Source organism: Gekko japonicus, unplaced genomic scaffold (genome assembly GCF_001447785.1).
Source record: "Gekko japonicus isolate JY-2015 unplaced genomic scaffold, Gekko_japonicus_V1.1 scaffold6, whole genome shotgun sequence".
NCBI classification, from domain to species: domain Eukaryota; kingdom Metazoa; phylum Chordata; class Lepidosauria; order Squamata; family Gekkonidae; genus Gekko; species Gekko japonicus.
The window spans coordinates 355,849-382,184 of NW_015166417.1; the positions used below are offsets into that span (position 1 = coordinate 355,849).

General features: G+C 42.6%; 1 protein-coding gene across 1 annotated transcript in view; it reads left to right on the forward strand.

The window, feature by feature from the left end:
* The first annotated feature begins 715 nt into the window (after nucleotides 1-715).
* Nucleotides 716-26,336, forward strand: part of GPD2 (glycerol-3-phosphate dehydrogenase 2) — a 139,403-nt gene continuing 113,782 nt past the window's right edge. Inside the window, exon 1 of the mRNA XM_015411566.1 lies at nucleotides 716-1,121. The gene's annotated coding sequence lies outside the window, so the exon portion shown is untranslated. The remainder of the gene's footprint in view (nucleotides 1,122-26,336) is intronic.

Sequence of the window (26,336 nt, forward strand, 5' to 3'; positions counted from 1 at the left end):
TCTTTTCTACTGGGTGTGGTACTGTTCAGCAACCATGCCATGGGTCAATTATCTCTGGCCTACAACCAGGTATAAAACCCAAATTACAGTATCTACAGAAGCTGGGAATATTCAGGCTTGATTTTGGTTTAGAGGGAGGAAACTGCAAAATATATCAGGATTTGTTTCGCTTCTCTGTGGGATCACTTCCAATCCTACAGCAGCTTTTAAAGTTTCTACCTTCATGGAACTCTTTCCATGTACTGTTGTGAAATATGATGGGAACTTCCTGGAGACTAAGAGGGACAATGGAAAAAACTGAAAATAAGACAAAGTAGGCACTACTACAAAGAGAGGTTTAATATCAGGAGTAATTTTTCTTCTGGTTTTAAGATGTTTGGCTGTATTGAATTAGATGTAAGATAATACTTTTTTAAAAAAAAACACTCTGAGCCTTTGGGACAAAGTGGACATCTATCCAAGCAAATTAATAGGCTTGCTTAGGCCTTGACAAGATTTTTATTTTACAGTCTTTTCCTGGGATATGATCTCCAATCCCCTTTCTCAAGTTTAAAAATATTACAAAAATCCAAACGAAATCCCAGACTTAAAACAAACACGAATTTTAGCTGGCTTTAAACAAAAGTTGGTCCCCGGAGAGCCAAATCCTTCTTTCCATAAGTAGAAGCTTCCTCGAGTGCCCTGGTTCTTTCTGGGGACACACTTCTTGGCAGGAGAGTTGTTTACTCCCTCCAAAATGTCACCAGCCTCTCATTCGGCGGGCAGTTTCCAAACCGAGTGCCTCCAGCTCCCTCTGCACCAACACGTGTGTGTGTGTGTGTGTGTGTGTGTAGGAAGGGAGGGGCGGAAAGGAGTCTCCGTCTCCCCCTCAGCGGGGCTTTGGCAGGGACCCCGCTTGCCTGCCGATTCGCGGCGGCGGCGACCCGTTCCAGGGAAGCAGCCGTGTCAGCAACTCGGCCGGGTCCTCTCCGGAGGTCAGTTTGCAAGCGGTCGCCGCTCGCTGCTGTGCGTTGAGGAAAAACGGCTCGGCAACGTTAAAAACAAAAACATGGAGACTTAAGTAGGAGGCTTCACTGGCGGAAGAGAGCGATTCCATGCTGAGGAGGCACCAGGAAAACGAGGTAAGGGGAAATGGGGGGGGGGGGAGGAGGAGAGGAGAGGAATCCCGCCTGCAAACGGGGAAGGGCGGAAGGCGAGCGCTGTTCTCAAGGCAGCACAGCCCAAAGAGCGTTACCGGCGTCAGATAGGCCGATGGCGGGGCTGCTTTCGAAAGGCGGCGGCGGTTGAAGCCGGGGCCTACTTGGCGCGCGGTCCTCTCGGAGGAAGGCTCTTCCCTTCGCACAGGCCCTAGCGCAAGGCCGGCCTTCCTTGTCGCAGGAGGGGAGAAGAGCGGCCGCCCCTGTGGAAACCCTGAGATCTCCGGAGGGCGCTCCTCGCCCCTCCCCCGAGGCTTCCTCCTCCGCTTGCCGGGCCTGGCATTCGGTCCGAGCCGCCCTTCCGCTCCGGCAGTAGGAAAGCCCGTGGACTGTTGCGTGGTGTGGCCGGTAGGGCGGGCGGTTCGCGCTGCAAGGAAAGATCGCTCTGTGGCTCCTCCTTCTCCAGGACAGGCGGTGAAGGGACAGTTCGCGGAAGCCGCCTCGGCGTTGTTGAGCTCGCCTTCTCTGGGTCTGGGGGACAAGGTCTCGGCCAGAAAAGAGTAAGTTGTCTCCCTGGGCGGTTAAGCCTATTCGCTGAAACTTCCCGGGGCCTGCTAGTATTGGCTGGCTGGGCTGGGGATGAGCGAGGCCGTTCCTGTCAGGTCTCCATCCGGGCTCAGCCCCGGACTCTCTTTTGAATGTTAGGGTCAGTGTATAACCAGCTATAAAGTGAACGTCTGATCATCTGTGGGAGACTTTTCCCGCATCACCGAGGAGCTACAACCAGCCTATGTATTGGGGGACGGGACACGGGGCACATTCTCTCAGCTGCCGAGGGGCATAGGAAGCGGATGGGAGAGCAGAAGGCTATGCTGTCTGTGACTTGAGCCAGCAGTTATCCAACTTCAGGTTCAGAAGCGTGTTGTCGTGTTAGGGGTCAGTCCTGGGACGTGAGAAATGGTAAGGGACGTGAAAATGCCTCTGAGCACTTGTTGAGTGCTTTCCTGGCACGGCTGAATAATCTCTAGCTATACAGCTGGATTTGAGATTTAGCCCATATTATTTTAGAAACAAGCAGTTCATCACTTTCTTCCCTTTGCCCATTTGGAAGCCCTTAATTGATATGCTCTGTAAGGAAGAATAAGGGATTGGTTATGCTTTCCGACTTTTTTGTTTTGTTTTGTTTTGAGAAGGCGAATTTCTGAATCCTAAATTATTATCCTAAATTATTATTATTTGATATAATGCTTTCAATAGTGCAGGAGAAAAAGTGAATGAGAACTTTGAATGGAATGGGTAATACCATTTAGAATAGATAGTATCCTGGCAAGGCAAATACATTTTAGGTCTCTACTTCTGGTTATGCACAGTGTAAAGTATATTTTAAGGCAGGAAGTCCAAATGACTAAGAGGTATAGTTATGAGAGAAATAACAGGATTTTGTTAAACTGTTCTAATATCTAGAGGATCAATTGTAGTGTCCCATTTTTAAGGGAGCAGGGAGTAGAGGTTTCTTGGGGAATATCTCTAGGTTTGTTTAAAAAAATCTCCAGATAGTTTGAGAAACATATGTTTTCCAGTCTTTTCCCACTTACTCTTTTTATTACTTCTGAGTTCTTTTCCCAGGGGTTGAGTGTAAGAGAGCTATAATCCTGTTCACACACATCTAGATAAAACTCATGAAAATCACAGATCTTTTCCCCCTCCCGCCCCTCCCCCCAACTTAAGTTTGATTTCTGAAACTTAGCTCAACTGCTCAGCCAGGGAGTCTTCTGTTGTTTCCAGAAGATGTCCAGACTTGAGTTATGGCAAATCTCCAAATGCAGAGACGTCTATTGTTGCAAGGCAACTGCCATCCCCTTATAGTGTGGGTTTGTCTTGAGTGCTTTTTGAGTTGAGTTCCAGTACTGTGATGGGGCATTACAGTCTGAAGAAGTGTAGGTGTAAAATTATTAGTTCAAGATTTTAGAAGTTGTAGATTGGATTTATTATGTACTTGATTTGTACTCTGCCTTTCTCCCCAATTGGGACCCAAAGCAGTTTATGTTCTCCTTTCCCCCCTTTTTATTCTCATAAACCTACCCTGTGAGGTAGGTTAGGCTGAGGGTATATGAGTGGCCCAAGGTCACCCAGCAAGTTTCCATGGCAGAGTAGGGATTCAGACCTGGTTCTACCAGTTCTTAGTTCAACACTCTAACCAGTGCACCAGCTCCCGGTGTATGCCATGTTAATATACTACTCAGTGGTTGAAATGGTGACTTATAGTTAAATAAATTATTAATTATTTGCATTGGTGCTGTCTTACAGAACTAAGAGGCTGCATTGACACGTTCAGTATTGTGCTGTTGTTGTGCTGGAGCAGTCTTTTTGCAACTGGATTTTCCTGTGTGAACAAGGAAGTCCAGGAGGTGAAATGATCACTACATCCAGCAATGTGTGGGTGCAGTATTAGTGTTGCAGCTGCTATGGGAATAATGTCATAAATATGTCCATACAAATGTGTGTTGTGGTGTACTTCATAAGTGTAGTGGTACTTCATATGAATTGCAGCAATCATGTTGCAAGTTTCCTGATCAGCAGGGAAGTAGAGTAGGATGAGACTAGATAGGCATATAGGTGTGCGTGTTACAGCCAGTACATGGGTCAGTTATCCTAGGGATTCCATTTTTCAGTGGCTTCCCTGTAGCTGACTGTAGCATGTATTTTTTACTTTGGTGTCACTTGAATATTTGTGCACAGATGTGCTTGAATTTAGGGTGTTTGAGGTTTTGTAAATTTGTATTTGTTGTCTTTGACTATGTAGAAAAGTTGGTGGCAACTTAAATGTACCTTGTGGTTGTTCTTAGCTGTATGAAAAATCAGTAATTTACTGTTTTCGGACCAGTGGCTAGCTAAGCACAATCATCTCCCCAGATTTCGTGTACAAATAAGGACAAGTAAGTTTATGAAGAATGGTTTGATGAGTGTGGTCAGGGGGTAAAAATGGCAAGTTTGAGGTCTTGAAAAAGCCTCCACATCATAATGTGTTTCTACAGTATCTTTCACAGAAAACTACTTGGTCTAGGTTTCGCTTTCTAGGTTGGTGGAGTAAACTCCAGTTATAGGTTAGGGATGTGTTGTGGCTCAGTGGAAGAGCCTCCACTTAGCATGTGTAGTGTCGGACTAAGGTCTGGGAAATCCAGGTTCAAATCCCCATTCGTGCCATGGAAGCATGGGTCAGTCACACACTCTCAGCCTAACCAACCTAACAGGGTTGTTGTGAGGATAAAATGAAGTAGGAGGAGAATGATGTAAGCCACTTTGGGGTCCCCATTGGTGTGAAAGGTGGGATATAAATAAAGTAAATAAATAAATGTGGAAGGTCCCAGGTCCAGTCCCTGACATCTCCAGTTGAAAGGACCAGGCAGAACCACTGGCAGTCTGAGTAGACAATACTGATCTTGATGGATCAGTAGTCTGATTCAGTATAAGGTGGCATCATGAGCGACCATATGTATATACATAAAAGCTTTCTTCATCAATTTTGTTTTGGGGTGTTCCTGCGCTGTTCTTTACATCTAAATTTTCAAAGTGAGGCTTGTTGCCAGGAATATGTTTTACCATTTTGGGCTGGCATACTGGTTGCATCCTGTCTTTGAGCAGACTGACCTAGCTACAACTATCCATACCCTGATGACATCTAGATAGGATTACTGTAACACACTCAATACAGGGCTGCTTCTGAAGAATATATGGAAACTGCAGTTAGTTCAATGTGGGGTTACTAGACTGCTGATGAGAATGCTAGATGGAGCATGTAACTTCAGTATTATTTGCCTCCAGTGCTACTTGCATCAGCCTTTTTTGTCCTTGATTCAAAATGCTAGTGCTTGAAGTTTAAATGCTTAAACTTTAAAGGCCTAAATTTTCTGGGCTGGACTGTCTAAGGTAAGTATTCGACTGTGTGCACCTGTCTGACCTCTTAAATAAACACTGGTGGCCCTGCTGTGTTCTTCTGCTAAATGAAGTACACTTAATTGGGATGTGTGACAGTGGTAGCGCCATGCATATGAAATCCCCTCCTTTGGAAAATCTGCTCATCCTCAACACTGTTTTGATTCTGATAAGTGGTAAAGATTTCAGAAGGCCTTTGAGCCTTTTCAGAGCTTTCCTATGAATGGGCTGGTTTGTTTTCTCCCCCTTTCTGTCATATCTTTAGGTGAATTTGATTTTAACTTAATTGGTTATTAATTAATTTATAATATTTGATAGTTCAGTTGTTAGCCTGCGTGGAAATTTTATTTTCTGTTGAGAAGTGAGAGAAAACATTTTAATTAATTTGTTAAATTAATCCCCACCACCATTCTTTGAACCATTGCTTAGGAATGAATCTGGATCCTTTGCCCTTTGTAGGTCTTGGCCTTATGTTATTACTTGAGACCAAAGTTTTGTGTTCCAGAAAACATAGATTGACAGTTGTCTTGTATCTGTAATCACTTAAAGTATTCCCTTTCAGAAGAGTATCCATTTCCTGACACTGTTTTGTATTTGTGGAGTACCTATTCTGTTAGCGTCAAGATAATGTAGAATTCTTGTTGGTTAATGTTTATGGGTGGATGAATTCATAGATAATCACTTCGATGCAGTTTTGAGTGTGTGTTAAGATCCTAGCTAACATACATAATAAGCATGGCACCCATGAAAATTGGGGAGGGGATCTCATCCCCTGGATAGTCTTCTTGCCTATGCTGCCTTGGCCTTTCCCTCCCCATGGTAGCACTTGGAGCTTCTCCCCTTTCCCTCACCACTGCAGCAGCCATTTGGGGTTACCTTGGCAGACTGTCTATAGTTACCTAGGCAATCCAAAACGGCTGCCAAGATCTCAAGAGGGCTCAGCATTATAAAATATTTTTGTGTTATAGTAATCCTTTCTTTTAAGAAAGTAAGTCTTTTCTGTAACCCCGGATTTCCCCTGTCATGGAAAAACAGCTCCCCCATTGTGCATGTTTTTGATTCTGTATTCTAACACACAATAAGGAACCTCTCTGTGTTTTTTTTCAGAATATAGATGAAGGCTGTGTACCAATTATACTTAATGGAAAACCGATTACTAGGTTCTTTCTTTTTATTGGCTACTGTAAAGGTTGTTTGCTATTAGCAAATAAATATAGGCAACAAACCTCTTTATAGATTCGGGTGTGTCGCTGTGTTGGTGTGAAGCAGCAAAACAAAGTTTGAGTCCAGTGACACTTTTAAGACCATCAGAGTTTTATTTTGGGTATAAGCGTTCGTGTATCTGAAGAAGTGTGCGTGCACTTGAAAGCTTATACCCAGAATAAGACTGTGATGGTCTTAAAAATGCCACTGGACTCAAACTTTGTTCTCTTGATCTATGTTAGTGTATTGTTGGCTATGTTTGGTTATGTTTCACAATAAAATATAAGGTTGAGAGGTGTTGTTATACCTTCCAGTCTATTATTATTAATGCTCGAATACCAACAGGTCATAAGCATACAAAAGAATTATATTAGTATACAGACAATATAGAAAACACAGGCATATATAGAAAACATGGATATCAAATTTTACATTAGGAAATGATACCATTAAATGCTATAGACAAAAAAATTGCAACTGCCAGAGTCACATTTGGATGAATATCTGCTAATAATGTTGCTACAACCTTTTGTTTTGTGGCAGAATTCCATTTTTGGATATAGATTGTAATCCATTTATCACATGCCAAATTATATTTATAGCAATCTATAAAGAAGTGCCAAATAATGTCCAAGTCACTGGATTTACAGTCATATAGCTGCTCAGAGAAAGGAATTGCTAGGAATCTGCCTGATAATTCTCCTAATGGCAGAGCATTTAGTCTAGCCTCGGAGAAAAGTATTCTGTACTTGGGAACAGTGTTCCCCCTGAACTGAGTTAATGTGAGCTAGCTCACAGTTTTTTAGCCTCTGGCTTACACATTTTTGTCTTAGCTCAGAAAGGATGACTCCAGAGCAAACTAATTTATGCAGTAGCCAAATCACCTGCTCATAATGCCAGTAGCTCACAAAGAAGAATTTTTGCTCACAGAACTCCATAGCTTAGACGGAGCATTGCTTGGGAAGTGACTTTGGGATTGGAAGACATAGATAATATAAGGAACATACCCTTCAAGCTCTGCAGCCAGTACTCCATTTATCAAAATGTAAGATGCTGGATCTGATCAGTTTGCAGTTTGCATGCAGAAGGATAATCCATTTGGTTAAAGAGCTCAAAGGAAAAATTAATTCTCTGTAGCTTGTCATCGGCTAATTTTAACCAAGAACTTTGAAAACTGTCTTTAGCTAGGTAGTATAGATAGCATTCCTCCAATTATTAAAGAATCTTTAGTCTAAGGAGGAAAGTTGCGATCCAAGCTTTAGCTTCCAAGGATGGTTCAGCAAATTCTAAACAGATAGTTGGACCAGAGATATACCTAGGGGGATCTGACAATGACTGCAGGAAAGAAGGTAAGCAGGAGTCATACTTGTCATTGACCTTGGCTGTTGCCAATGGCACACCATATAATAATATAGGTACTATCTTCATTTGAAATGCACAAATGGCATCTGGTATGGCTGCGAGAGTTGGACTATAAGGAAGGCTGAGCGCCGAAGAATAGATTCTTTTGCACTATGGTGCTGGAGAAGACTCTTCTTGAGAGTCCCTTGGACTGCAAGAAGATCAAATCAGTCAATCCTAAAAGAAATCAACCCTGACTGTTCCCTGGAAGGCCAGATAATGAAACTGAAGCTCAAATACTTTGGCCACCAAATGAGAAGGGAGCACTCACTGGAGAAGACCCTGATGCTGGGAAAGATTGAAGGTCAAAGAAGACGGGGACGGCAAAGGATGAGATGGTTAGACAGTGTCATAGATGCAACGAACATACAATTGAGCAAACTTCAGAGGACGGCGGAAGACAGGAGAATCTGGCGGGATCTGGTCCATGGGGTCGCGAAGAGTCGGACTCGACTGTGCGACTGAACAACAACAAAAAATGTAATTTCCTCCTGTGGTCCAAAAAAATCTTAGAATGTATTGATGTTAGCTTCTTAGCAGTGTTGATCTGACTTGTCCAGGACAAATTGTAGGAAAACAAGACACCTAAGTAGTGAAAGGGGTTCACCTGAGTAATTGGATGGCCGTTCATAGACCAAAATAGATGGTGTAAAGGTTTACCTTTGCAGGTAAAAACGCTTTTGTCTTTTGATAATTTCTATCCAAAGATTCCTGGAAACAATAGGAAGTAAAAGCGTTCAATAGACGTCTTAGTCCAATACGAGACCAAGATAGCAACATGGCAGTGTTGGCATAAAACAGATTTGAAATAGGTCTTTCAGCCAGGTGAGGTGGGTGAAAGTGTTTGCCAAAAAGATTACTTCATTATCATTTATATAGAGATTAAAAGGTAGGGAGCCCAGAGGCAGCCCTTTTGGACACCTTTGTTCTAATCTTTTTAGTCAACTACATCTCACATGTACAGTATTATTTTGATACAGTTTATGAATTAACCAAAGAAGCCAGTGACCCATGGAGGTCATCACTAGTTTTCCCCACAAGACCCGACCAAAGCCGAGCCGAACCGACGGAGAAACAACAACAATAGCCACCACAGAGTGGGTGCCGGTAGGCTGTCCCATCCCCCTTACATACACTGTGGCCCTAGTTAGGGGAAAATGGTGATTAGCACCAGAAAAACCTGTAAATCGCTCAGAGACCCTAACCATGGGATTAGAGCGGGATATCAAGCCGAATGTTAAATAAAATAAAAATAAAAAATCTGGCACAAGAAAGATAATCAAACTCTTTTTAGACTAATAAAAGCCACATAAAGTTTACCTCTAGATGGTTTAGTGTTCAGCCTAATGGGCAAGAAGTACACAGTGATCTAAAGTAGAGGCTCATCTTTTAAAACTAGTCTGAGATTGTCTGAAGACAGAGATCATAATTTAATAAGCAGGTAGGAAGTGAATAATTTACCTACACAGGTTAGGAGTCTAATAGGGCTATAGTTATCAGGAAGTAAATAATTGCCTTTTTGTGGATAGGAATAATTATCAATTTAAGCCAAGATTGTAGTATAGAGCCAAAATTACAAACATTTGGAAAAAAAAGAGGCTAAGATCTTACTCCAACCTGGAACATTACTCTTAAAGAGTTCATTGATAATAAAATTTGGACCAGGGGCCTTGCCCAATTTTGAGATTTGTAACGAGACTATTTCTTTCTCTGTTATTGGGGTCCAAGGAGGCAGATTATCCGATAAATTATATATGGTGGTATTTGTAGGTAAAGTATCAGAACCAAAGACATTTCCAAAGTAGCTCTCCTCCTTACTAGGGGATATGTGACAGCACACGTTAGATGTTACCTCTGGGCTCCTATTAAATAGGGATCAGAAGTTTGAGCCATCATGATTATTGATGGCTATAATCAATCTTTTCCAGCCTTAAATCTAACCACCATTCCTTTTTGGATTGGTGAGGGGAAGAATCATGCCTTTTTTTTTGTACAGTAAATGATCATGACTCATATCAGTGGTACTTTCCAAGTCTTGCTTCAGCTCTCCATTAGACTAAATTTATTGTTGAAACTGGCAGTGAAAACATGCGGAGGCCATTTCCTGTTAGGAAAAACCACATAGAGGTCTCTTCTTGTTAGAGCTCATTCAAACATTGGGAAACACATGGTGTCGTCTTTCCAGAACTGAGCAGAGTTGTGCGTCTGAGTGCTTTTCTACATCAATACTGCATTTCATCCTTATCCCTGGTGAACTGCCTTTCCATGTGCAGAGGCTTCAAGCACAAGATTCCCAGTGTACATTTTTAAATGATGTAATATCAGGAAGTCCTTGTTAATTGTTATAGGCCAAGACTACTTTTGTGTGTGCCTATATTTATGGGGTGGTTTTATTGTTATCAGGAGGGTGATACTTAATTGACTCATTCAATCTCCGCCTTCAGATGTTTTTGTCTCTTGAAAATGGCGTCAGTCTTTTATAAAATACCTCACTCATAGAGAGGTATGTATTTTTTTCCTGTGATTTTAAGATAGCTCTAAAATATCGCCAAAAACTGATAGTACAATTGTCCAAGAATGCTTTGACAGTGCTAATTTGTATTGTGGATTCAGGTTGCCATTTCTGGCATTGTGCACTGTGGATCCTAGCTGTGGTCACTTCCTTTCCATCACTATTTCTACTTTTTTAAAAAACTTTTTAAAAAGAGGGCCTTTTTTGTGCCTGGGTATTGTATGTGTACCCATAATTAGCAGATGGTTCTTGACTCTATGCTGTCCCCCCCCCCCCCCTTTCTGTTTATGATGTAAAGGGACTGTGCTGTTTATGGGACACCAACCACATCCAGATTTTTTTTAAAGTCCACCTACACTTTTAAACCATGAAGGGATACTGCAGTAGAAATGACCACAGAAAACCTGAATATTTGTGATCTGTTTACCACTACAGTGCTTCTGTACAATCTATAATCAAGAACAAAGCCACACAGGGATGCATTTCAATAATGCACCTTTACATCCTTCTTTTTGCCTTAAATTGTGTTTTCTGTGTCAACAATGCCACATTGTTTCTTAATGGACTCAACTACAGTTTTTTAAAGTCCATGGCAGTAGATTTAAATATCAGGAATGTCTTTGTAATGCATTAAGCTGCTTAGAGAAAGAAAGAACTGTAAACATCCAGGCATTCTGAGGCAATTCAATTATTGACTTAAGTAGCAAGTAGCATGCTTTGTTTTCATACACTGCTTAGAATCTCTGAAACTGTAATAGAAGTCAAAATGGAACACTTGTATCACCACATCGTCAGTATTGGCATGTATCAGAAGATACATTGGTACTTTTCTAGAAAAGCAGAACACTGAATCTGTGAGCAAGAAAATGACTTTATCCACACTGTAATAATAATAATAATAATAATTTCAATTTATTGATCGCTTTTCCCAATCATGCGGGCTCAGAGCGATTTGCAGTTACTCAAAGAGACAATGGACTAACAATATATTCGTGGGGGATAGGGAAGACAACATACAATATTTAATCACACACACATTGTAGCTGGTCAGAGGATTCATCTGCAGGCTGTTATCAGTCATGTCCCGACGGCATGTATTCTGTCGGCTGGCTGATGACGTCAGGGCTCTTGATGTCACACTGCCACACTGCCACCGCATGGCCGATTCGCTCCACTGCAGGGATGCCGAAACAGATCTTTCTACTTTTTGATCTCTGCCGCGCCGCAAATGTCAGTCCTGGCAGCTAACACCTCCCACCCCTTACGGGTGGTCCCCAATTTATCTACTTGCCAAAGCTTTCGAATCGCTGGGTAGACAATAAGCTAGGGACAAGGCTGGTTGCTCACACCAGCACGGGGCTAGAACTGACAAAGCTTGGCAGTTCAGATGTTATAGTTATGCAGGGGATTTACCCTCCTGCGCCACCGCTCCCCTGCATGCAAACAACCCATTTATTTGTGGGTGTGTTGTACACCTTAGTAAACTTGATCTCCTCCTTAGCTTTAAGAAGTGTGTAGGTCACTTTCATTAGGTCAAGTACATATATATTGCCCTGTGGAACCACAGACCCACTTCTGGTTGATAGGAGAGCAATGTTTCAGCAGTGTGAACATGTCGTGGTGTGGAAGGGGCTGATCTTAACAGTATGTGTGTAATTAGAGGAAATCAGTGTTGACATCCCCTTCCCATCCCTGTTTCTATATCTAACTTTTTCAGCCAAATGTATGAGAAAGCAATGCAGCTATTTCCTATGCATACTTTATTTGGAAGTAAGTCATAGTGTTGTTATTATCATTATTACTATCATCATCATTATTACTATCATCATCGTCGTCGTCAAGATAAAAAATAGGATACAATACAATAGGATACAAAAATAGGATACACTACAAATCTGCCATAAATATACTATTAAAATGTACATCCAGTTTATAATTGAACTAATCCAACAATAATATATATTAATAAAATTATATACATATGGTAAGTCATAGTGTTGATTGGGCTTTATACCCTTAAATATTATAGGATTGCAGTCTGAGGTCTTGGACATCTTGCTTTCCATTTTCGATGGGGTTCAGATGACCTTTGCTGACTGAGCCTAGGGGGTTATACTGACCTTGCCGTACTACACGAATTTGCCCTCCAAGTCAATCTGGAGACTTCAGTTGGCACAGAATGGCGCAGTCTGCTTATTATCAGGAGCAAGGTAGAATGTGCATATTACATCCATTCGACAGTCACTCATTGGCTGCCCATCAATTACCAGGGTCAATTCAAGGTACTGGCTATCACATACAAAGCCCTTCATGGTCTTGGAGCGTCATATCTGCAGGGCAGCCTCTCCTCCTATGCTCTGCCATGACAAGTTCGCTCATCTAAGCATCACCTTTTGCAGGTGTAACACTGCAAATGGCAGAGTCAACGACTGCTTCCCACATTATGAAATGGCCTGCCTGAGGAGGTCAGGAAGGCTTCCATGTTTCTGGCATTTTGCAGACTGTGTAAAACAGAATTGTTCAGGAGGCCATTTGTATAAACATAATAGGGCTGTACTATAAGGGAATGGTTCAGTAAGTGCTTTAATAAAGAGAATGGGATTGTATACTATACTGCTGTGCTTAGTATGTATAATCTTGTTACTGTATGTATTACCTTGTTCTCACTGCATTGTATTTCTGCTTATGTAACACCATATTCTACACTGCTTAACATGTTTAATACTTATGCTTTGTTTCAGATTTCTGTAATCCTAGTGCTGTTAGGTTGCTGTTTATTTATCATCCTGTTGATTGCATTGGCTTACATTGTGCAAGCTGTCTTGGGTTTTAGTGACACAGGCAGACTATAAATAAAATTAAATTAATTTGAGAACTTAAAACTTCTATACCCAGCATGATGTGTAATATCTAAAATAATAAGTTCTCAAAAAGAATATGTCATGTTCTTTTAAACAATATTAACCTAGAAACTGAGCAGAGTGTTGTTTTTGCACCTTCTATTTTAGGGTCTCATCCAAAGCTGCAAACACTGGTTATCCTAATAATACAGCCTCCTGATACTTGAGAAGTGAAATCCTGGCTCCTTGAGGATTTTGCTTTTGATTTAAAATTGGCTGGAGGCAATTGCAGCTGTTTAGCAATGTGGAGTTGCTGAACCTACAGCATCTTAAAAGTGTACACTGACGTACACATGTACATATGCTCAAATGGTACGTTTGCAGGCTTGCAGATTATGCAGACATTTTTGTTAAGCAGCTGTTGCCTGACACTTTGGGGTTACCATTGTTCCTAGAAGTATACTTAGAGAACAAAAACTCTGGATCTAAAGTTCTGCAGATACACTAGTTCACATTCAAGTCTCCTTGCAAGCAGAGGCTTCAGCGTGCACTAAAGATGTGTGAAACTGTCCTGAAGCCAAGGCATTATTTCCTTTATTATTTTAAAAATCTCTATGTCACCTGTACCATCACAGCCTATAAAAACCGAACTTCAGCCCATCAGGAAGCATTCAAGGTAGTAGAAAAGCTTGTTAAACTCTGTGATTAAAAAAATAATCATTGTCATATCATCAGAACAGGTCATAGCTCAAGAAATAAGCCAGCAGCTTGTTGAAATAGGTGGCCTTGTATAGTTTATGAAGACTCAGAGAAAGTGTGGAAACAAGCAGCTGAAACTTTTCATGGCAGGAAGATAAAAAACATCACTTGGTAAATAACATCCCATTAAGCCTCTGTTAAAGGGAAGGGGCATTTTTCCTCCAGGTTGTGGGCACTCATGGGGGGGGGGTTGCTATTACAGAGAAGACCCATAAAGGCTAGTCAAACCTTCAGAAGAAAATGTTGAACCAACTGGAGGTGGTGGACCGATCTGTTCACATTGAAATTCCTTACATGGTCTGATACTTCTGAATGAATAAGCAACCTCTAACTTAAGGGGACTGTTAGTGCAGTCCCAAGCAGAGTTGTGCATGTCTAAGTTCTTTCAGGTGAATAGGATTGCACTGTATTTCATTTTCCCCTTGACTATACTCCTTACAAATAGAAATTATTAATGTATTAGTATATAAGCTTTTACTTTGCCTGTTTTCTTACTTTGTTAAACCAGTGTGGTAGCTATTCTGGCCTCAGACTTGCTGGTCTCCTTGAGAGCCAGAACATATCCTGGAGGCAGGGTCTGGAGTACAGGAGCAGGCACACAAGGGTTGTGGTCTTGTAAACGGGTTGAACCAGCAGCTTTCCATTCCTTGGCCTCCACTTAAATAGATGGAGGAAAAGCAGGCCCAGCTCTTGTGGAGGCAGTTTCTGGAACTGTCCTGTATGTGTGTTATAAGTGCTGTCAAATTGCTTCCAACCTATGGTGACCCTATGAACTAATGACCTCTAAAACATCCTATCATTAACAGCCTTTCTCAGGTCTTGCAAACTGAAGGTTATGGCTTCCTTATTGAGTCAATCCATTTTATGTTGGGTCTTCCTCTCTTCCAGCTGCCTTCAACTTTGCCTAGTATTATGGGTGGAGGAGCCCCTGAACTGCAGACTTCTTGGGGGCAGCCTCGGTAATAGATGGGGCCGAATTTTCAACTGTGTGGGAGTCTCCCTGAGTTTCTTGCTGTCATTTCTGGTTTCCCTGGCTCCTCCTCCAGGGCTTCTGAGTCAGAGTCCAGAGCCAGTTTGGTGGGGGTCATGACAGTAGCAGTTGCCTGTATCAAACGTGTTTTCTTAATGTTTAAATGAAGTGCAGTCATTCATTATTCTCAGTTTAGAACAAACTTTGCTCCTTCCTTATCATTTATAAACTAGAGATAAGCGACAACTGCCATTTACCTTCATAACGTGTAATGACTTCATCATAAAAAGGTTTGTGTAAAACTGAAATCTGTAGAAATATGTTGCTGTGTAACTAGCCTCCTGGGCCCTGAACCCGGGGTGGTCTTTTCCCGACATACCCCAAAACAACCTCTGAGCCTCCACAAGCAGTGCTCTCATAAAGTCAGGCTTAAACAGTGACTTTTGCTGGGAGGCTAGGAGAACCACATCTTGGCTGGGAAGACTCAGGCAAAGTGAAGACTCTCCAGGCTGGCTGCACTGCCAAGCCCATCTTCCATGCAAGCAAACCCCCCCCATCTCTCCTGTCAGCTCAGTCCAAAAGAACTAGAATGGGCAAGTCTCTGCTCTCGCCTCAGGCATCTTCTACTGACCAAATGGCTAGTCTTTTGTCTATCAAATGTACAGGCAGGCAGGGACAAAGAGTCTCTGGTCTGTGCTATTGTCATGAATGAAGTATGCTGCCTGTTTCCAGTCCCAGCTTCTGGTTCACTTGTATGTCATACCTTTTGGAATAATCCTCTCAGTCGTATCTCCATATATTTGTCTAAAATATCTGCAAGCTGACACCTACACCAGACCTATCAAGGTAAACATTAATTCTCAATGTGCAGTGGTCTCTCATTATGGTTCATCCTGCCACACATTAAGAAACATCACCTCTTTTGTCTGACGCCAAGGAAACACCAGACCACTCTATTGTCCCACAATAGATATTTCCAACCCAATCACCCCACCTGGCTAATCCCATCATTGCTATTGTTAGTGAAACAACTAAGTCCAAAATAAAGGGGGACCCTTCTTTCCAAGGAGGTCTCAGCTAGAGGAAGGGGCGGGTCCTTACAGAATCTGTAGTGAAGAGAGGAAAGTTGGTTAAAAACACCCAAGTTGAATTTACCTCCAGGGATTAGGAATGCTGTTATAATTATGGCAATGGTGCACACTCTTTTGCACTGCTGTTTAGGTGGATTGTAGTCATGTAAGGGCTCCAAACAGCCTAACAGTCAGTCAGTCAACCTTTATTGGCATAGATAAAATACAGCATGGATCACATTTTAAAGTGCATATCAAAGTTATGTAAATATAAACAGTCAATCTACCGGTGCTTTGACCTTATATTCTCTTACCTTAATAGCGATAGAAAGAAATCACACTACTGAGAAAGTAATGTGAGGGTGAAGATCTGATTAAAGGAAAGATATAAGTCGCTCTTCAGATAGGCTATGCTTATTGTGCAGGGAGGGGGCTGATTAGAACATCCTGAATTCTATTATAAAATTCACAGCTGAGCAAGATGTGACCAGTCGATTCTGGGTTCCTGCTATTACATGGGCAGGTCCTTTCGAGGTAGGGGGTATTAGCAAATCTACCGTAAAGGACCTCTGATGGTAGGACATCAAAGTGTGCGAGCATAGAAGCTCATCTTAGTGATGGTGCGGTGAGCTGTAGAAAATAATCAGCTATAAGCCCATTCCTCGGAGTTATGTTAAACTTCAGAGGGGAAGGGGTGAATCCAGAACAGAGAGTTTGCTTTTTAATATCGAACATTCTCTGTTTCAAGGACCTAAAACTTTGAGATTCACCTGACAAAAGCAGGGAGTATTTTTTTCAGAATTGAATTTGTCCAGTTGGATGTAAATGTGTCTGACAATAAGAGGTGAACATAGCTATTGGATTTTGTTCTGAATTGGAGACGTAACCAAAATTTTAAAGTTGATAGCCAGGCACTGGTCCCAAGCAGATGTCTTGTTTTCAGGCACATGGCTGCATAGCTTACACAATTTGGCACTCCTAGGACATGCCGCAAAAGCATTGCCTGGATCTGCTCAACAGGTTGATTAAAGGAGCAGAACAGCCTAACATGCTTGAACCTTGTTGTTCATACTACTGTTACAACGGCAATAATTACAACGTAAAAGGTCTGCTCTTTTAGTTGTCAAAGGATGGGTAATTCCAAGTTGCAAGCAAGGATGGTTTGATTCCGCACCCCATACAATTAAGGTGTTTTGAAATCAAATTTGTTTATCTGTAATACCCATCTTTCACACTGAGCACTTCCTGTGATTGCCTTGATGGTTTGATCACAGTTTAAAATGAGCACTATGTTGAGTAGTTTTATGTCTGTGCAATGGCAGCATTGAGTTTGGCAGCTGGCCAGGTAAGATGATGTCAGTGCGTGCTCACATTTTAGTGACTTGCTGAGCTTAAAAGGTAAAGGTTCCCTTGCTCGAAAGCCAGTCGAATCCAACTCTAGGGTTGTGGTGCTCATCTCCGTTTCAAAGCCGAAGAGCCAGTGCTGTCCGAAGACGTTTCCGCGGTCATGTGGCCAGCATGACTAAACACCAAGGTGCATGGAACGCTGTTTCCTTACCACTGAAGTGGTACCTATTTATCTACTTGCAATTTCTTGCTTTCGAACTGCTAGGTTGGCAGGAGCTGGAACTAGAGACGGGAGCTCACTCCGTCATACGGCACACTCGGGTCCCGAACTGCTGAACTACTGACCTTCCACAGCCTGCAGTTCAGCGTCTTAACCACTTGAGCCACCGCAGCTCCTTAGTTATGATGTAAAATCATCATGGGTGAACTATGCACCATTTAAAAGGTCTTGATTTTGAATGCATGTGCTGCTTTTATACCTGTGCCAGTGATTACATTGACTGCGTTAAGTGCTAAGATTTTGGACTGAACTTCAGCTTTGAGGTGGACTGCAAAAATGTGCAAAGTATTTGTAATCCCATTCAGTGCACTCAAGTAACTTGACCAGGCTCAGTGGTGGATGCCAGTTAAAGAAAAAATGGGGCCAGGGCTGGTGTTCTAGAAAGAGAAGCCACACACCTCTTTGCAAGCTGATTCCCCCCCACCCCCCACCCCCATTGGGTAGATGGAGAAGAGTGTTGGGGAATGCAGGGCAAGAACACAAATGTGTAAACCAATATAAAATGAAGGAAATCTGCTCCTTGTGAGGAGAATGGACTAGATGAGGTGTGAGGCCTACACTGAAGACATACTGATTGAGGAGAAAAGGAAAAAGAGCACAAGAAGGAACAATTAGAAAAGGAAGATGAAGATGTGGCTTTGGAGAACTGCAACCAAGCAGTTTATAATGGAAATGACATATTGGTGTAAAAAAACCTCAAACGCTTAATCACTGTAACTTCAGAACAGCTGTCTTTCAATTAAATACTTTACATATTATGACCTGTTAAACATCCCCAGCTATATCTGGCATATCCATTTGGAAAAAGCAAAAAAAGAAAGAAAGAAAAAACTCAAAATCTCAGCTTGGTCCTTTTCTTTTAGAGTCAAATGTCAAGCTGCTTCCCTCCCTGGTGTCCAAATGCAATCTCTTTTTAATTAAAAGGGGGGGAAAGCCAATTGCCTGGCTTGTGCCCTTGGTGGATAACAATGAAGAATACAACTTGGCTCCCTGCAAACAATTCATTTTCAAGAAAATACCAAGCTGTATTGCCTTTAGAAAAGACATTTGTGTTATTGTTAACTAGTTGTCCTTGAGATCACTGAACTTAATTTTTTTTTTTTTTTGCTTTAGCAAAAGCAATCTCAGGCTCTCTTCCAAACTCTGCATACGCTGCAATTCCTTCAGTTTGAGCAGACAGGAATCTGAAATAGCCAAATTGTGCTCTGTGCTAATATTGTTGTGACTTGGCCTGCTGTCAAACCCAGTATTGATCTTCTCACTGAAAACTTGGCTAAGTGAATTGAATAAGAACATGAGTTTTAATGTGGCTTTGAAACTCTTACCAATTGTCCATTCATGCAGTTGGCACCAATGTTCCCTCTAAGCTGAGTTAGTGTGAGCTAGCTCACACTAACTCAGCTTAGAGGGAACATTGGTTGGCACATTGACTCAATGGAAGCTGAAGTTATGTCATGTTACAAATGAACAACTGATATGGGAATTGATGAATAATTTGTCAAGTAACCTGGCAATCATGATTATTTATTTATAGATTATTTTTACACAATTTATATCCTGCCTTTTTTTCCAGTGTGGACTCAAAAGTGGCTTACAACATTCTTCCCTTCTCCATTTTTTATCACAACAACCATGTGAGGTAGGTTAGGCTGAGTATATGTGGTTGGCCCAAAGACACCCCGCAAGTTTCCATGCCTGAGTAGGAATTTGAACCTGTGTCTATCAGATCCCAATCCAACATGCTAACCACTGCACCTTGTTAGCTGTTACTTTGTGTGCAGAAGGATGATTTTTTTTCCAGAACTTTTTTAGCACAAGCAAATAAATATTGGGTCCTTTTTATATTTATCAGACATAGTTGTTATATGGGGTGCGCGTGTCCAGTAATGTTTCATGGTACGAGATGTCAACACTAAGTAGTTACTTTGTAAAGGACTGAAAAATATTACAAAATTTTAAGCGACTTTGTAACTGCAGTCTAACCTTGTTGAGTATATGTAGTACAACTTTCAGTTGATAGAGGTTTGTTAGCAAGATTAATTTTATTACTATGACATATACCTATTAGCAAGGAAAAATTCAGACTTCGGACTGTATCATTCTCCACTAGTTTATGATAACAACCAGTGTGAGGGGCCATATAGTAACAGAGCAGATGTTTTCACTCTGAGGGGGAAGGCATCTTGACATGGGTGATTCCCATCTGTCCATCAAGGAGACAGGACTAAAATTCTGTCAGGCTTCATCTCCTGGGCAGAGTCAGTCACCTTCCTTACTTTGTCTCCTGCCTTGTTAAGGAGAGCAGGCTTCTTTAGGAGCTCAGCAGGAGGCACCTAATACTCCTATTTCTGTGCTTTTATAGCAGTTCCTTCTCATTTTTAAATTCTGTATTTCAGTTCTCCCTTTGGCCTACTCTTCACACACACCCCTTCTGAGGGCGGAGTGGCTGAGGCAGTGGAGAACACGGAGAACTTCAACAAAGCCTCCATCAGCTTCATTTCCAAGGAGGATGGGTACCCCCTTGTCTGCCCAAAAATGGGAGGAAGGGACTACTCCCTGTCATGGTCGAGCAGGTTTTGACCTGCAGAAGAGTGGCCAATGGCAGACCAGCAGAGGCAGCGAGAGAAGCATGCCACACAATTCTACCACACCTCAGAGGACACCTCAATGGTAGCAGCTAATTCAGGTGGGAAGATCCTCTGCGCCACTAAAGATGGTGTGTGCTCGGGCTCGACACTCATGGCTGCAGTGGAGCAGTCAGGGTGACTGAGCATCACCGTAGAGCAAAGTAAAGATGTTTCCTCTCTCTCTCAATCCCTATTATCTGGATGCCTTCTGGAGATAGCAAGCTGGCTTCACCATGCAATGTTGGAGAAAGTCTGGTCCCTGCAAAAGCCAGCTGTATCTTCCCCACGTGAGAGCTGGAAAAGATATTGTTCAAGTTTCTCCTCCAGATCACATCCCCACCCTTCTCATAGATTGTTTGGGAGATGATGGGGAGGATTCCTTAGACAAGGGGCAAAATGCAGGGCACCAACCCTAGCTAACTAAAGCGGTGCATAAAAATGGCAGTACACACATCCCACCTTTCTCACGGCGACCCAGCCCCCTCCTACTGGGACTGAGGGGAGTCCAACAGTTCTTCCCATAAGCAAGAAGGGGAAATGTCTGAGAAGGAGATAATACTGCCAGAGGAACCCAAACGTCTCTTTGAACAAGATGACTATCAGGGACCAATAGCCAAGGCTCTATCTCTCTCAGAGCCCGCAGAAGCTGGGGAATAAGAACCCAATCCTAAATCCAAACCCAAGGGGAACAAGGATCCCCCCCCCATTTCTTAGTGTGGGAAAAAGTAGTGTGGTTCCCAGAATTCTTTGAGAACCATATGAAAGAGGACTGGACAAACCCTTGCTAATAAGCAACCTGGATTTAGCAAAACAAAAAGTGTTATTCTTTGCCTAATACCACAGTGGATCTCTTAAAAGTTCCATTAGTAGATGCTCCTGTCATAGCTCTCCTCTCAGCGAACCTGGTTACTAAAGACAGGGATGGTTCCCTATGTGAACACCTGGATCATAAATCAGATTATGCTCTCAGAAAATCCCATGAGGCCCCAGCTATACCATCTCTGCTAGCTTCCATCGTTTGGGCAAGGAAGCTAGTTTAGCTGTTTCTGGAGGAGTAGAAGAGCACCAGGAAAGGTTCCAATAGGCTCCTTAGAATGGTGGCTGCTGCCATTCTGGACACCCTATGCTCTTCCTCCTGTCCTATGGCAGTGGCAGTAGTAGCACGTAGAAGCCTGTGGCTCAGAGCTTGGCAATCTGATTACCATTCCAAGCTAATATTGGTGTCCTTCCGATTTCAGGGAAATAAACTCTTCGGAGAGAACCTGGATGACATCCCGATAGAAACTGAGGATAAGAAGAAAGCCATGCCTAGAGCATGCAAGAGAGGTGATAGAAGGCACAACCCTGCACATTCCTTTTGAAGCCAACATACTCTGCTGTGCTTCAGGGGTGACCAAAGACACCAGAACATGAACAGAGACAGAAGAATAGATAAGGATAATTCCATGCTGGAAAAAACAAAACAAACAAAACCCCCACCAACCTCAGCCCTTTAATTCCAATCAAGGAAATAAGCTCCAGTAAAAGAGAGCATGGCAACAGTTCCCTACAAGTGGGAGGAAGATTAGCTGACTTCCTCCCCCAGTGGAGTTGGTCCAACATGGACCAATGGTTAATGGACATAAGATGGGATATGCAGTAGAATTGAAATGTTTCCCACCAGGCAGGTTTTGCTATCTTCAAAATCCAAACAGAGGGAGAAAACCTGATTATGGAAGCCATTTGTCACCTAGTAAACACTGAGGCTGCAGAACCAGCCTCTGACTCTGAAATGTCATCAGGGGTTTGTTTGATTTTCCACAGTCCACAAGAGAAATGGAGACTGATGAGCGATTCTAGATGTAAAGTATTTTAACATATTCATTTCCCACAAGCACTTCAGGATGGAGACACTCAGAACTCTCATGGAAGTGCTTCGCCCACAAGATTTCATGGCTTTCATAGACCTCACCATGGCATATCTCCTCATTCCCATTATGTCATCTCACCACAGATTCCTGAGATTTGCCTAGAACAAGATACACTGTGAGGTCAAAGTCCCACCCTCTGGGCTAGCTCCAGCCCTGAGGTTGTTCTGCAAAATGATGGTGACCTTGGTAGCTCTTCTCCATCATCAGGGAATCCCTATTCATCAATTCCTAGTTCACCTGCTGATCAGATCTCCAAGCACACATGGATATTCTGTCCACCACTCAATGCCTAGCCCACCATGGATACCTTATTAATTCAGCCAAGAGCAATCTAATTCTACCACAGGAGATAGAACACCTGGGAATCATAATAGATATCCCTGTAAGCCTGTACCTGCCAGAGAAGATCCAGAAAATCTCAAGCATGGCAGTACAACAGATAAATTCCAGGTCATTATCACTAATGACTTTGGCAAGACTGCAAGGCCTAATGATTGCTTGCCTGGACTCAGTTCCTTGGGTGAGATTTCAATTCTGTCTTCTACAGTTGTTCCTGAGACCTTTCCAGCTGCAGATCCTTCAGAAGACCGACATTCCCTTAGTTCTTACCTGCTCTCCTTGACAGGGCCTTGCATGGGGGACCCCATGATCCAATCTGGCCAAGGGCAAGGAGTACATAAAGCTCATAATAATCCTGGAATTTACAGATGTGTGCCTGACACGCTGGGGGAGGGGGTAACCTGTCAGGGAGGACCGGCACGAAGGGCCTGGAACTGTGCAGAGAGGAAGATGAGCTTCAACCTTCCTGAGATCAGGGCAATCAGACTTGCTCTAGTCAGGTTCTGGGATGTGATCAGGAACAATCACATCTTAATAAGAACCGACGATATCTTGTTGAAAGCCTGCATAAACAAGCTGTGTGTCTTCGACCCTCAAGTGGAACCTCGAGTCTGTATCAGCAGAGCACATCAAGGGCCAGAAAGGACTGGTCACACAGACAACAGGTGAACAACAACAAGTGGTTTTGTTGAAGGCTTTCAACCTTCCTTTCAATCTACAGCAACTAACAAGTGGTTTCTCAAGATGGAGATCTTCCTACAGATTGTGAAATGCTTCTGCAACTGAATTGTGAGCCTGTTTGCCTCAGATCTTAATCACCGTGTGCCTAGGTTCTTCTTAAGATTCCAGATGGAGGGAGCAGAGCAAACAGATGCTCTAATGTCCTCTGGGCCTCCTTTATGCCTTTCCAGCTATTCCACTAATCCAAAGGTGCTGAGAAAACTGAGACAAAAAAAAAGTAACCCTGATCCACACAGCCCCCAACTAGCCACCCAGACCCTGGTTTTCAGCATTAGTGGTGTTATCAATCGAAAATCCTTCACAGATTCCAGTTGGTCTGGACATGCTTCAGCAAAGGCTGCCTGTGCACCCAGACCAGTGTTCCCTCTAAGCTGAGTTAGTGTGAGCTAACTCACAGTTTTTTAGCCTCTGGCTCACACATTTGTCTTAGCTCAGGAAGGATGTCTCCAGAGCAAACTAATTTATGCAGTAGCCAAATTGCTTGCTCACAGCTTTCATGTTAGTAGCTCACAAAGTAGAATTTTTGCTTGCAAGACTCCACAGCTTAGTGGGAGCATTGACCCAGACCCATCATGGCTATACCTGACTGCATAGAAATTGAAAGGGAAAGATTTTAAAGACTAGGCAAGGATTACTCTAGTCCCTAAAAGAGTTTCTACCTCAAGAATTTATAACTCTTCACGGAAGTTGTATGCCAGGTGGTGCAAATGGAAACACCTAGACCCATTCTCCCCTATGTTACACTAAATCCTGGAGTTCTGCAAATGGTGTCAACCAAAACAGGCTACACAGACAAGTAGCAGTCCTGGCTGCAGTGGTCCCCAAGGTTGATAGATGTTCTGTATCCAGACATCCTCACATAATCAGTTTTTCAAAGGAGTAGCCCCTGTCAACCCTCCAGATGTCCATAGATTTCCTTCTTGGCAACTACACGTAGTCCTGTCAGTGTTCACTCAACCTCCATTTGAACCTCTGAGAGAAGTTCCACTGAAGTAATTGAAAATGAAGGTCCTGTTTCTGACAGTTGTGACTTTGGTCAGAAGGTTCTTGGAATTAATAGCTTTAATCTACCAGGAAAAGTCTCTATTTTTCACGAAGTCAAGTGATCCTAAAAATGTGTCCAACATGCAGTCCAAAGGTCAACAGTTCTTTCCACTGCTCCCAGGTAATACCATTGTCTTCATTCTGCCCCAAACCATTCCACCCTGAAGAAAAGGAGTGGTACATGCTAGAAGTGCAGTCTGTCTTTATCTCTGTGAATTCATCTAACAAGGGACAGAAAATGTCTAGGGTATTAATATGTCTGAGGTAGTGCATCTCACATGCTTACCAAGCTAGCAAGCTTCAGGTATCACTTGGAACTACAGCTCGCTGCATTCATAGTGCTGCAACTAACACAGCACTGGATGCTGAGGTTTCCGCTGAGGAAATCTTTAAGGCAGCCACATGGTCAACTCTACAAAATGAATATCCTTGCTCAGCTGACAGAGTTTTTAGAAGGAAGGTATTACAGCAAGTGGTGCAAGTGGACTGATTTTCCCACCCTACGTGGGATACAAATGCTTTTGGATGTCCCATGTCAAGATGCCCTCCCCCTCAGAGCGAGAAAGGAACATTGGCACTTACTGTGAAGAGTTCATTTTGCTCTGAGGAAGGGAGGGCATCTTGTCCCACCCTGATATAAATGGGGGATAACAAGCTGTTTTCTCCATGTTAATGCCTTCTTGTTGCATATGGTTAAATCATAGTCAGATGCTTGTGGTTAAACATCTGTATGATGTCAAATATATTTTGTTAAAACTAGGGAGATTGATATGCTAGGCATTGGGTAGGACACATCATTTGGGTCACAGAACCCCATTTGCTGAATATTTTTTGTGGCCTTTTGGAAAGACTGCTGACCTGGTGTGCATGTAAGGAAGAAGAAGAAGAAGAAGAAGAGATTGGATTTATACCCCGCCCTTCACTTGGAGTCTCAGAGCGGCTTACAAACTCCTTTCAGCACACTTATCCTAAAAGGAGTGTCCAGACAGTGTTGTAAGGTCACTCAGTGGTGGAGAGGCTTTCTTTTCAACACAGGCAGGTTTGGAGACTCCCCCCACTTCCCCACAAAAGTCCTCCCTTACCTTTTCTTTCTCCTCCAAAGTTGGTCACCTGCATGACCCAACTACCTGGTCCACCTGTGCTTGAAGCATGCAACAGGGGAGGCAGAAACTCCACAGCTCCTCCTCTTCCTGTAATCTGACTGTGTAACAGAATTTCTTGTCCCATACTCATAGCTTGGTGGGCCCCATGCTGCCACCTTGGGGGTGAAGGTGGGTTCTAGGCATGGGAAAGTTGGAGACCACTGAGTTGGGGTATTAAATGCACAGTGTTTTTCAGTATGTATAGGAAAACAAATACATTTTAATTGTTTCTGATACTTTTGTGATTTGTCAGAGTCTTTCCAAACCCCAGTCGATTTGCAAGCATAACATTCACTTCAGTATTTGTTGATAGTGAATGATTAAGACCGGAAAATTAATTATTGTCGTAGGGAATTCTTTTGTTAGGCTTGAGAAAGACAGGCTGTGAAGTAGGAGGAAAGTGTTCATTTCCTGGTAACTGGCAGATAAGGGAAAAATTCATCATGCTGAAGTACAGTTTTGGCTGTTTTACGATGTGGCATTTCATTTGGCATCTGAACTCTGCTTCTTCAACAGCCTGCTCTCTAGTGTGATATAGCAAACCTTTTCCCTTCTCCTAAGCAGTTTGACTGTTCTTGCTACCTTTTCTACCAGATTGTGCAGAAGCTGGCTCTCTCCCTGCCATCTGTAAGTCTCCTCAGTAGCATTGCCAAGTACAGTACAAGATTTCATGATCATTGTCTATTATTGTTGTTGTTGTTGTTGTTGTTATTATTATTATTCGCTCTGGGCAATGTGTAACAAACAAGATAAAATTAATTAAAACTTTAATACAATATTAAAAACAAACAGATGGCGAATAACCAATTCTCCTTCCAACTCCCACTGCCGGCTACTTTGTGGACAGGAGGGGGGAGGAGGGCAAAATAGATGTAGACAACAAGAAATGGGAAGGGTTCCAGCCAAGAAGGTTAAGGACAACCGGATATCTTTAGGGTCAGGGGTCACCAGTAGATTTCTGTCTAAGGAACACAAAGCTCTCCTGGGGATATAATGGAGGTGATGGATCCATAGATACATTGGTCCCTGACAGCTCAAGACCTTATAGGTCAATACCAAAACCTTGAATTTGACTCAGTATT